Below are 12,187 nucleotides of genomic sequence, written 5' to 3'. Positions count from 1 at the left end.
GCACCATCAGGGGGAGGTCTTCAGCTTGCGGAGCTTGGGATCCCCACTAGCTAGCACTAAATATGTGTTGCTGTTGGGTGGGCCTGAGCCCTAAGTGGATGGGCCCCAGCCCACCCAGGCCCACCTGTGGCTACGCCACTGCTCAGCGTGTAATTTGACTCTGGAATTCGTTGACGGAGAATGTGGTTAAGGCGGTTAGCTTAGCAGAGTTTAAGAAAGGTTTGTACAGCTTCCTGAAGGAAAAGGCAATAGAATGTTATTAAATGGACGTAGGGAAAAATCCACTATTCCTGGGACAAGCAGTACAAAATGCTTTGCTCCATGGATCTTGTTGGGTGATTGTGACCTGGATTGGCCACTGTCAGAGACAGGGTGCTGGGCTAGATGGACCTTTGGTCTGTCCCAGTGTGTCGATGCTTATGTCTTATTAAACCTACCAGAAACGGCTCCTGGCTGGTTAAAATAGCATTAAAGCACCTAACCATGAATATTCAGTGGGAGATAACTGGATATCTCCCGCTCAATATCCCAGGTAGCAGATAACCACTATATTGTGTGGCATAGCCGTTTAGGTGCAGTTATTCAGTTCCAAACCAGCTATGTTAAGCAGTCAAAATAGGCCTATCTTTGACCACTGAAAAGTTAACCGGTTAGAACCAGTGGCGTAGCCAGACTGCCAATTTTGGGTGGGCCTGAACCCAAAGTGGGTGGGCACAAAATTTTCTCTGTACCCCCCCCCCCCCCCAGCAAAATTTAGGTAAAGTGCTGCTTTTCAGTGCATTCGATTTCAGACAATTTACTAATCCTTTTCAGTGAGCTTTCAGAGGCCAAAACCTCCTGCCTCAGGTCAGTATAATGCTGTTACGGTATCCTCTCCTGACCTAAGGAAGGAAGTATTGGTCTCTGAAACTTTATTAACACCATATTACTTTATCCTAAATTAAAAATAAAATTATTTTCTTTACCTTTGTTGTATGGCCATTTACTTTGTCTCATTGTGTCTCTAGATTCTGCTTTCTTTCGTTTAACTCTTCTGCCAGGGTTTCCTGGCCATTTGTCATTTTTCTCTCCTTTTTCTTTGCTTTCTTCAATATTTTTCTGCCTCTCTCTGTGTCCAGATTTAATTCATTCTTACTATCCATTCTTTAATTTCCTTCATCTACTTATGGCTTTTCATCTTTTTCTCACCCTTGTTCTCCCCATGCCCCTTCCTCTTATTCTCCAATCTTTCACTACTCCCCCTTTCCATGCAGCAGCTCTCCTCTTTCTCTCCCCATCCTTCCAGTGTCTCCCCTCTCTCTCCCCATCCTCCAATAGTCTCCCCTCTTTCTTTCTGCATCCTTCCATCCAGTGTCACCTCTTTCTCCCTACCCTTCCATCCAGCGTCTTCCCTCTTTCTCTCCCCATCCTTCTACCCATCTACCTTCTCTCCTGATCCTTCCATCTAATGTCTCTCTCCCTCCTTCTAACCAGTGTCTATCTCTCTACCCTTTTCTGTTCAGTGTCCCTTCTCTCTCCACATCCTTCCAGTCTCTCCCCTTTCTCTCTGCATCCTTTCATCCAGTGTCTCTCTCCCCACCCATCCGTTTTCCCTGTTTCTCTGCCATCCTTCCATCTGTTTTCCCTCTTTCTCTGCCATCCTCCCATCTTCTTCCATCTCTGTACCTCTATCTTCCTCCATGTTTAGTATCTCCTTTTCTCTGTGTCCCTATATTACTCTGTCCATCTTCTCCCCTCTCTTTGTCCCCAGTGCCAATATATTTCTACCCTCTCTGACCCTACCCCATCCAGCTTCTCTCCTTCTCACTCCCTCCTCTTTCCAGCATCTGGTTTGGTTGCTTGATTTCCTGCCTCCCTCCCTCAAGCTGTAGGTTTAATATTCCCTTTTCCTTCATCTCCTTGGTCTGGTATCTCTGTTTCCCTTCCCTTCCTCCTTGTGCTGTACCAGCAGTTCTCTCCCTTCCCTCCAGTTCTCCTCCCATGTCCAGCAGCTCTCTCCCTTCCATCCAGATCCCCTCCTCCTCTTCCTCCCACATCTAACAGCTCTCTCCCTTCCACCCAGATCCCCTCCTCCTCTTCCTTCAGCAGCTCTCTCCCTTCCATTGTCCCCGCCTTCTCTTCCTTCCATATCCAGCAGCTCTTTCCCTTCCCTCCAGTCCCTTCCTCCTCTTCCTCCTTTGTCCAGCAGCTCTCCAACCCCTTCCTCCTCTCCCTCCCATGTCCAGCAGCTCTCTCCCTTCCATTCAGTCCCCTCCTCCCCTTCCTTCAGCAGCTCTCTCCCTTCCATCGTCCCCTCCTCCTCTTCCTCCCATGTCCAGGAGCTCTCCCCCTTTCCACCAGTCCCTTCTTCCTCTTCCTAGCTTGTCCAGCAGCTCTCCAGCCCCTTCCTCCTCTCCCTCCCATGTCCAGCAGCTCTCTCCCTTCCATTCAGTCCCCTCCTCCCCTTCCTTCAGCAGCTCTCTCCCTTCCATTGTCCCCTCCTTCTCTTCCTCCCATGTCCAGCAGCTCTCTCCCTTCCCTCCAGTCCCTTCCTCCTCTTCCTCCCTTGTCCAGAAGCTCTCCAGCCCCTTCCTCCCACCTCCAGCAGCTCTCTTCCTTCCCAGTTCCCTCTAATCCCCTTCCTCCTACAAGTCTGACTGTCTCTGGCAAAAGTATCCCTTCCCCCACAACCAACAAACCACAAATCCAGCACTTGTCCTCCAGGCCCACCCATCCAAATCCTTCATCGCTGTCGCTGCCTTTTCTTCCGCGGCTTCCGGGAGGCAGCGATCAGCGTTACCTGTAGTGCCTGCCCTGAAATTATGCTTCTTTTCTCCCAGGCTTCGCCCCGCTCGTTTCTTCGCTCGTCGGCAGCGCTACGCTGCACTGCTATTCAACAGGCAGCTCCGCTCCTCTCTGCCGCGTCCATCCGGCCCTCTGATGCACTTCCTGTTTAGTAGGGCCGGATGGACGTGGCAGAGAGGAGCGGAGCTGCCTGTTTGAATAGCAGCGCAGCGTAGCGCTGCCGACGAGCAAAGAAACGAGTGGGGCGAAGCCTGGGGAGAAGAGAAGCATAATTTCAGGGCAGGCACTACAGGTAACGCTGATCGCTGCCTCCCGGAAGCCGTGGGAGAAAAGGCAGCGACAGCGATGAAGGATTTGGATGGGTGGGCCTGGACCCGTCCAGGCCCACCCGTGGCTACGCCCCTGGTTAGAACTGAATATCAGCATAGCTGGTTAACTTTTTTGAAGCCAAAATATATGGTGACTGGATATTCAATACTGGTCACCAGAAACAGCCCAACATTAAATATCCAGGTTTAACACCGGTGGTGGACAGCAAATACACTGCCCACCGCTGACTGAATATTGGGCCCAGTATCTTTATAGACCGCCATTGCACTAGCCAGAAAGCGTTGGGACAGTCCAGAGACAGAGTTTGGGTGGAAACCAAAGCTATCCAAGTAGCTGGATAATTTAAGTCATCAAAAAAGTGTATCTGTATAAGCTGTTTAGATACTGGCTGAATATCACTGCTACCTGGACAGGCCAGAAACTCATGGCAGTATCTAGATTTTCCGCAACAGCTGCTAACTGAAAGAGTGAACAGGGCCACTGAGAGGGAGGGTGGGGGAGGGGCAAAAATCCCTGGTCCTGGCCTCCAAGGGGGGCCCAGCGCCAGGGTCTCTCTCTCCTGCTCCTAACGGGACCCGGGTGATTGCATCCCGACAGGAGCAGGAGAGAAAAAACTCCGGTGCTGCCCCCCCCCCCCCCCTTGGAAGCTGGGGAGGAAGAGACGTAAGGGCTTTAGGTCAGGGCCTCTGGTTTTGCTGGCGGGGGACCCCCCCAGGCCCCGCCAGTAGAAGAGGTCTTCCTCCAGCGCTGCTCTTCACTGCTGCATTACCTTCCAAGCGGCTGCTTTTACCCTCAGGCCACACATGCACGGTTTTAAAACCGAGCATGCACGACATGAGAAAAAAAGCAGGGGCAGTGCAGGCAATGCGGCAGAGTGAAGAGCAACACTGGAGGAAGACTTCTGCTGCTGGTGGGGCCTCTGGTATTTTGAGTTGTAGCGGGGGAGGCAGTAGCAGTGGTGATCCTGGTGGGGGTGGCAACAGCAACAATCCTGCGGAGGGCGGCGGCCCTTCCCCGGGTCAGTCTCTCGGCGTCCCTGAGAGTGACCACTATTTGCAAAGAGGGTGCACTCTTTTCCTGATAGTGCATGCATGCCAAGGAGGTTTTATGACAGGAGATGGCATGAGCCTATCTAGCCCATTCTATGGGCTGAAGCCAGTGGTGGGAGCTTACCACCATATTGTGGGCCTCCCCCCCAAACATTCGCAGACGCTATTGAAAACAATAGCAAATTTGTAAGGTTTATGTGTGGGAGTTATTTTTATTTGAGACTTTCCATATGTAACCTGAGGGGGGGTTACCTCTGGGAGGTCCTGGGGCATGAGCCATGGTCAGTGGGAGCATGCATTCTGGAGCAGCAGACTTGTTTTTGGAGCCACGGGAGGCTCGGTTTTTGTAGGGTGCAGCTTTAAGAAAGGCTTCGGTTCTGCCTGATCCTCAGGGCCGAGTTGTGGGGACCCACCCCCCCCCCCCCCCCCCCCCCCCCCAGAGGTTAAAAAAAACCCCTAAATTATCAGGTTACATATGGGAAGTTTCAAATAAAAAAAAGCTGTCAAATAAAAAAAAAGCACACATAGGTAGTCATAAGCCTTACAATATTTCTATTGTTTTCAATAGCATCTGCAAATGTTTGGGGGTCACACAATATGGCAGTTGCACGAGGGAGATGACTTCAACTTTTTGACGTCATGCCATCTCCTGTCATAAAACCTCCTTGGTGCATGCACACAGTATTCATACATGCATAGTGGTTCATGCATGTCCATTGGTTAGAACAAGATGTACTATCAGGAAAAAAGGCACGGTCTTTCAAATGAGTGCACCCTCTGTACAAATGGAATGCCTTCTTAAGAACATAAGCATTGCCATACTGTGACAGACTGAAGGGCCATCAAGTCCAGTATCCTGTTTCCAACAGTGGCCAATGCAGGTCACAAGTACCTGGCAAAATCCCAAAACAGTACAATAGATTTTATGCTACTTATCCTAGAAATAAGAAGTGGATTTTCCCAAGTCTATGGACTTTTTTTTTTTTTAGGAAGATATCCAAACCTCTTTTAAACCTTGGTAAGCTAACTGCTTTTAGCACATTCTCTGGCAACAAATTCTAGAGTTTAATTACATGTTGAGTGAAGAAAAATGTTCTCTAATTTGTTTTACATTTACTACCTTGTAGCTTCATTGCGTGCCCCCGAGTCCTAGTATTTTTGCAAAAGAGTAAACAAACGATTCACATCTACCTGTTCCACTTCACTCATTATTTTATATACCTCTATCGTATCTCCCCTCTGCCATCTTTTCTCCAAGCTCAAGAGCTCTAGCTGCTTCAGCCTTTCCTCATAGGGAAGTCGTCCCATCCCCTTTATCATTTTTGTCACACTTCTCTGTATCTTTTCTAAATTCCACTATATCTTTTTTGAGATGCGGTGACCAAAATTGTACACAGTATTCAAGGTGCGGTTGCACCATGGAGCAATACTGGCATTATAGCATTCTTATTTTTGTTTTCCATTCCTTTCCTAATACTACCTAACATTGTATTCGCTTTCTTCGTCACCGCTACACACCAGAGGGTTTCAACGTATCGTTGATGATGACACCTAGATCCTTTTCTTGATCACTGACTCCTAATGTGGAACCTTGTATCACGTAGCTATAGTTTGGGTTCCTGTTTCCCACATGCATCACTTTGCACTTGCTTACATTAAACGTCATCTGTCATTTGGATGCCCAGTCTCCCAGTCACTGTTGTTGGCATTATTTTCTGCTTGTTTTAGTTTGTTAGCAACATGTTTCCCATATCATAGCAACCGACAGCCCATCCCTAATGAACTGATGTTGCAGGTGAGTTCAGAGCTGATTTTTTGTTCTTGGTGTAGCATGGCTGACATAAAAAAAAGAACACTGCTGCAAGATTAATATTAATAGGTTATCTGCACTGCATAGTGCTATACTACACTCTCTGTTTAAAAAATCTGGTAAGCCACTAAATTAAAGTGCTACAGTAATGCAAATGATGCTAAGAATCACCATCCTCAACACCCTGTGCAATTTGGATCCATTTTGTCATAGTAACATAGTAAATGACAGCAGATAAAGACCTGTACGGTCCATCCAGTCTGCCCAACAAGATAAACTCATTTATATGGTATGTGATACTTTATACGTTTACCAGAGTTTGATTTGTCCTTGCCTTTCTCAGGGCACAGACCATAGAAGTCTACTCAGCACTGTTCTTGTACTAAGTTCTGGAGCTAATGTCGAAGCCCCTTAAAATTTACACTCCAGCCCATCCCTTTCTATTCAGTCACAATCAGGGCATAGACCATAGAAGTCTGCCCAGCACCCATTTTGTTTCCCAATTACCGGCGTCACCACCCAATCTCCACTAAGATTCCATGGAACCATTCCTTCTCAACAGGATTCCTGTGTGTTTGAATTCCATTACCATTTTCATCTCCACCACCTCCCGTGGGAGGGCAGGGCCACCGAGAGACTGGGCCGGGTCCAGGAGAAGGCCACCACCCCCCCAAGGTCACCGCCGCCGCTCTCCACCCATCCCGCTCCATCCGCCACCGGGCCAGGCCCCCTGCATTGAAATTACAGCACCTCTCACCTCCTTGTGAAAGCACTGCAGGCAGCAGCAGATCGCCTCACTTCGGGCCTTCTTCCCTCCCTGTGTCCCGCCCTAGCGGAAGTTACGTCATCTCCCCTACCCTCCATGGGCACCACCTCATCCTTTCTCTCTTCCCTTCCTCTCCATGGACACCATCACCCTCCCCAGGCACCATCTCATCCCCTCCTTTACCCTACCCTCCATGGGCACCATCTCATATCCCTCTCTCCCCTCCATGGACACCATCGCATCCATTCCATTCCCTTCCCCTTCCCTTCCATGGGCACCATCTCATCCCCTCCCTTACCCTCCCCTCCCTTCCATGGGCACCATCTCCTCTCTTCCCTCCATCCATAATCACCTTTGTTTCCCTTCCGTTTCCTCCCCTTCCATCTCCATTTTTTGATCCTTCCATCTGTCCCTGTAACACCCCACTCCTGGCATCCCTCTCTGTTTCCTCTTTCTCCCACGCTCCCATACCACCCTCCCAAATGGTGTGCATCTTTCTCTTTGTCTTCTTTTTTCTGCTTACGCTTTCTCCCGTGGTCCCGGCTCCCACCCCCGCCACTGTCTGCATCTTTCACTCTGTCTTTTTTTTTTTGCTTCATCTTTACCCCGAGCCCGCTGTGGGCTGCATCTTTCTCTCTCACTCTCTTCCTTTTTTCTGCGAGAACCTTCCAGCCAGCACCTCTTCTTAACTCTCCCGCCATGGCATTCCAGCGGTCCCTGTCTCCTCTGCAGGCTCCTTATCCCTGCTCCTCACTGCTGCAGTGAAAATAGTGCTGCTTTCACCCAGCCCGAAGAGTCTGGTGTAAGCAAGCAGAAGCCTCTCTTGCCTGCTTCAACCCCTCTGAATATCAACCTCATTATATTTAATCCCAGCATGAATTTCTCTGACTACAAACTATATGCAAAATAAAATATCATAGTCTAACCAGACTCAGTTTCAACAGTTCAGATGTAAATGTCCCTCACAAAAATATGAAAATTGCTGTTCCTTCCAAATTAACCCAGCCACTGTCTTTCTTAGCAAGGTTCCAGCAGTTTTATAAGCAAATTTTGCCCTAGAATGGCTGCTGCAATTTTCTGTATCAAAATCGCAACATCCTTCAAAAAGTCTTTAGCACTCAGTACAAAAGTATGGTCCTAGCAGTTCTAAATGGTTATACATTTGCACTGCCCATAGTAACACTACAGATCAAATGAATGCTACCAGCCTCCAATAAGTTAAAATATTTGTCTTTCATTCAAATATCTGAGTGTTCATGGAGCAGTTCAAAAACAGAAGATCAAACATTAGGCATTTACCCCTTAGTGATTTCCATTTCTTCCTCTTAGTGTTACTCCTCACAAGTTTCAAAAAGTAGTAATTGAAATTTCTTGCAGTATAAAAATATAAGAAGTGCCAAAAGCAGGTTAGAAAGTGAGAACCAGCAAATGAGTCCTGTCACTAGACTGGTTCTAAGCATCTGCTTCTCCTCATGACATTGTGTGCATGATGCAGTCGCCAAATGATAAGAGCAGTGGATTGAGAACCAAGGAAACCAGAGTTCATATCCTACGGATGCTTTTTATGAACTTGGGAAAAGACACTTAACCCTCTATTGCCTCCGATACAAACTTCGATTGTAAGCGCTCTGGGAATGAGGAAATACCCAGTGTACCTGAATGTAACTTGCTTTGACCTGCTACTGAAAAAAAGTGCGACCTAAATCCCAAATTTCTTTTCTTCCCTGTACTGTAGAAAGCCCCTTTCTTTAAATTGCTCAAACCATCAGTCAGAAAAGAAGGAGTAACTTTCGCCTAAGGGAGCTTATCCCATCTGTCCACCGAGAAGACGTCATTTCCAGGTGATGATGGTGAAGAGTGAAGAAAAGGGATAAGGAGAAGGGGAGTAAAGTAGAGAAGAATCACTGTACAGAGGAGTGAAAGATCACAAAGGAATAAAATAATCAGAGAGCTCCAAAATGGTTGAGATGATATAATGAATTCACCGAGTGATGAGTGCAAAGAGAAGGAAGGAAGGGTGGAAAGAGGCCAGAAAGGGTAAATGATAAAGAAAGGATAGGGCTGAAGAGGGGAAGGGCCCAGATAGGGGGAAAGAGATATAAAGTGATACAGGAGAGGGTCATACTTAACATTAGGAGCTCCCTTGACCAGAACAGGCTTGAAAACTACCAACCAGTCTCTAACATTCCTTTCCCGGCAAAACTTATAGAACAGAGTGTGTGCATTCAATTCAACGACTGGCTAAATGAAAGTAACTGGCTAGACTCATGTCAACCTGTCTTTAGACCTGGGTACAGAATGGAAATAGTTTTTGTGTCCCTTTTTGATGATCTGCACAGAAACCATGACAGGGAATCTGCCTCAATACTAGTGTTGCTGGATTTCTCAGCAGCCTTCAACACTGTGGATCATAACATCATTGTCACACTGCACCTAGTGTGGGCCAAGCATCCTTGAAGACCTTCCTCTCCCAGGTTCAGCTATGTCCCACAAAGATCATCCAGTAAAATCAGTAAGTCCATGATCCTTTTGAGAATAATCCAAACAAAAGTAACAGTCCAAGACAAAAATCCAAATGAAAGGTGAGCCCGTGATCCCTTTGCAAAAATCCAAAACAAAGGTTTGTCCACATTCCTCCACAAGAAAGGCCTCTCACCTTCAGAAAGGGGAGAAAACCATCTCTAACTCCTCAGGCTTACCAGCTTTGGGGACTTGAACTGAATCCTCCTTTCTGGTCAGGGTGAGTTGGGGCTAGGACATAGTAACATAGAGGGGCATAATCAAAAGTCGCCGGCCAAATAGATCACCGGCGATCTATGTTGGCGGTGGCGCTACAGCTGGCCGGAACCATATTATCGAAAAAGATGGCCGGCCATCTTTTTTTTCGATAATACAGTTTAGCCCAGCCAAATGCCGTGGAGTTCGCCGGGTTTCAGATGGCCGGGTTTGTTTTTCAGCAATAATGGAAAGTTATGTCGGCCATCTCAAACCCTGGCCAAATTCAAGGCATTTGGCCATGGGAGGAGCCAGCATTTTTAGTGCACTGGCCCCCCTGACATGCCAGGACACCAACCAGGCTCCCTAGGGGTCACTGCGGTGGACTTCAGAAAAGTTCCCACATGCACAGCTCCCTTACTTTGGGAGCTGAGCCCCCCAACCCCCCCCCCTCCCCAAACCCACTACCCACAAATGTACTGCACGCACTAAAATTGCTCCAAGAACCTGCATACAGCCTCTAGGACTTATTGCTGCTGTATAACTTTGGCACACCAGTTCACACCTGAAGACTAATCTCTCTGAAAAAGTCCTTTCTTGAAGTTAACTGCAGATCAGAGGTTGTGCCCCACTGGCAAAGAGTCCCCTGGTACTAAGATTAGCAGTAGGTCAGAGCTGGCACAATGGTGTACAATGCCCTCTTTCAGCACCATTCAAGGTAAGAACTACGTTCTCTAACATGGGTAACACAGGGAAGGGAACTAAAACTGGTTTACAAAAATGGCCACTACCGCATGGACTACAACAGGAAACAAAACAGGGCATACTCTGACCCAGTTAGCAGGGGGGGAAAGCACCATGGGAGTAGAGCCCAGTACCCTACACCCACCACAATGCATTGCTAATGTGACTCTGCAGGGCACCTAACAGAAAAGGTGTCACACTCACCCGAGAGCCACATCGCATCCAGTGAAAGGCTGTCGGAGGATACAACACATTCTGCTGTCATGGAGGTGGGTACGGCATTTGAGGCTGGCATACAGGCTGGCAAAAAAAGTTTTTTTAGTTTTATTTTTTTAGTATGGAAGGGGGTAGGTGACCACTGGGGGAGTATGGGGAGGTCATACCCCATTCCCTCCAGTGGTCATCTGGTCAGTTGGGGCACCTTTTCGAGGCTTGGTCGTGAAAATAAAAGGACCAAGTAAAGCCGGTGAAATACTGCTTAACGCCGCTTTTTTTTTTCATTATGGGCGAAAACCAGCCATCTGGTAGCCACGCCCATGCCCGCCCAGGTCCTGCCTTCGCTAATCTACCGACACGCCCCCTTGAACTTTCACCGGTGAAGCGACGGGAAAGCAGCGAGGCTGTCAAAAATGCCGCTTTCGATTATACCGATTTCGCCGCTTTTAAGAAATCGCCGGCCATCTCCCGATTTGTGTCGGAAGATGACCGACGATCACTTTCGATTATAAGCTGGATAGTAACATAGTAGATGACGGCAGAAAAAGACCTGCACGGTCCATCCAGTCTGCCCAACAAGACAACTCATATTTGCTACTTTTTGTTACCCTACTTTGATTTGTACCTGTGCTCTTCAGGGCACAGACCGTATAAGTCTGCCCAGCACTATCCCCGCCTCCCAACCACCAGCCCCGCCTCCCAACCACCGGCTCTGGCACAGACCGTATAAGTCTGCCCAGCACTATCCCTGCCTCCCACCACCGGCTCTGGCACAGGACTTCCACAATCTTATTAGCAAGAATTGTCCATAGTCTAACTTGCCTATTCAAATGTTATACAAATGAAGATCCTACATTAATTACTGGGCACTTGCCACTCACTTCCAGGGTTCAGGGAATTCCAAATGAATCCCAGAAGGGTTAGTCCCCCTCACCCCCATCACCTCCCACGTAGTTTACCCTGACTAGCTACTGCCTCCTACACAGGGGTCCCAAGTCTTCTTCTTAACCATAAGGGTGGGACTTGGGACTAACCCAGGTGGTTAACCTCTATAACTCTTGGGCTGGGATTCCTCAGTTCTATAAGGTCTACTTTAAGCATATATCTGGGGATGGGGTTCTTTCCCCCCTTGTGATGGGACATACACCTCAACACACATCTCCCCTCCCCCCTTTTTCCTAGGACTTCTAGTTCTTCCTTAGAGCCCTTACTTTCAGGAGCCAGCCCTCCACCTTCCCTAGACAGGTAATCAGCATTTATATGCCTCTCCATTGCTCTATGGTGAAATTAAAGCCTGAAGGGCTAAGTTCCATCGCATCAATTGGGCTTTGCTATTTTTCATCAGTCCTAACCACTTCAACGGGGCAAAAGTGAAATGTCGACCTAACAGGTAATAGCACAGGGATTCAACTGCCCACTTGACAGCCAGACATTCCTTCTCTGTGGTAGAATAGTTCTGCTCAGCTTTGGTTAGTTTTCGGCTTAAATACATCACATCTCTGGCCCCCTGACTAAGAACATCCCCCAGTCCTAGCCCTGAAGCATCTGTGTCCAAGGTGAACTGTCACCTGAAATCAATCCTTCCTATATTCAGCATAATTTAACCAGCCAGAACAGTTGCTGATCGGTTAAATACCGCTTAACCGGCTATCCACATATTCAACGGGGGATAACTGGCTATCCCCCACTGAATATCCCAGATTAGCAGATAGCTGGTTATATCGCCCGATATAACCAGCTAGCCGCCAATTTTTAAAGCCGGTTTAGCAGCCA

This window comes from Microcaecilia unicolor, chromosome 9, assembly GCF_901765095.1.
Source record: "Microcaecilia unicolor chromosome 9, aMicUni1.1, whole genome shotgun sequence".
Classification (NCBI taxonomy): domain Eukaryota; kingdom Metazoa; phylum Chordata; class Amphibia; order Gymnophiona; family Siphonopidae; genus Microcaecilia; species Microcaecilia unicolor.
The sequence above is the reverse complement of the archived record's forward strand: the minus strand, read 5'-3'. Positions refer to the sequence as shown.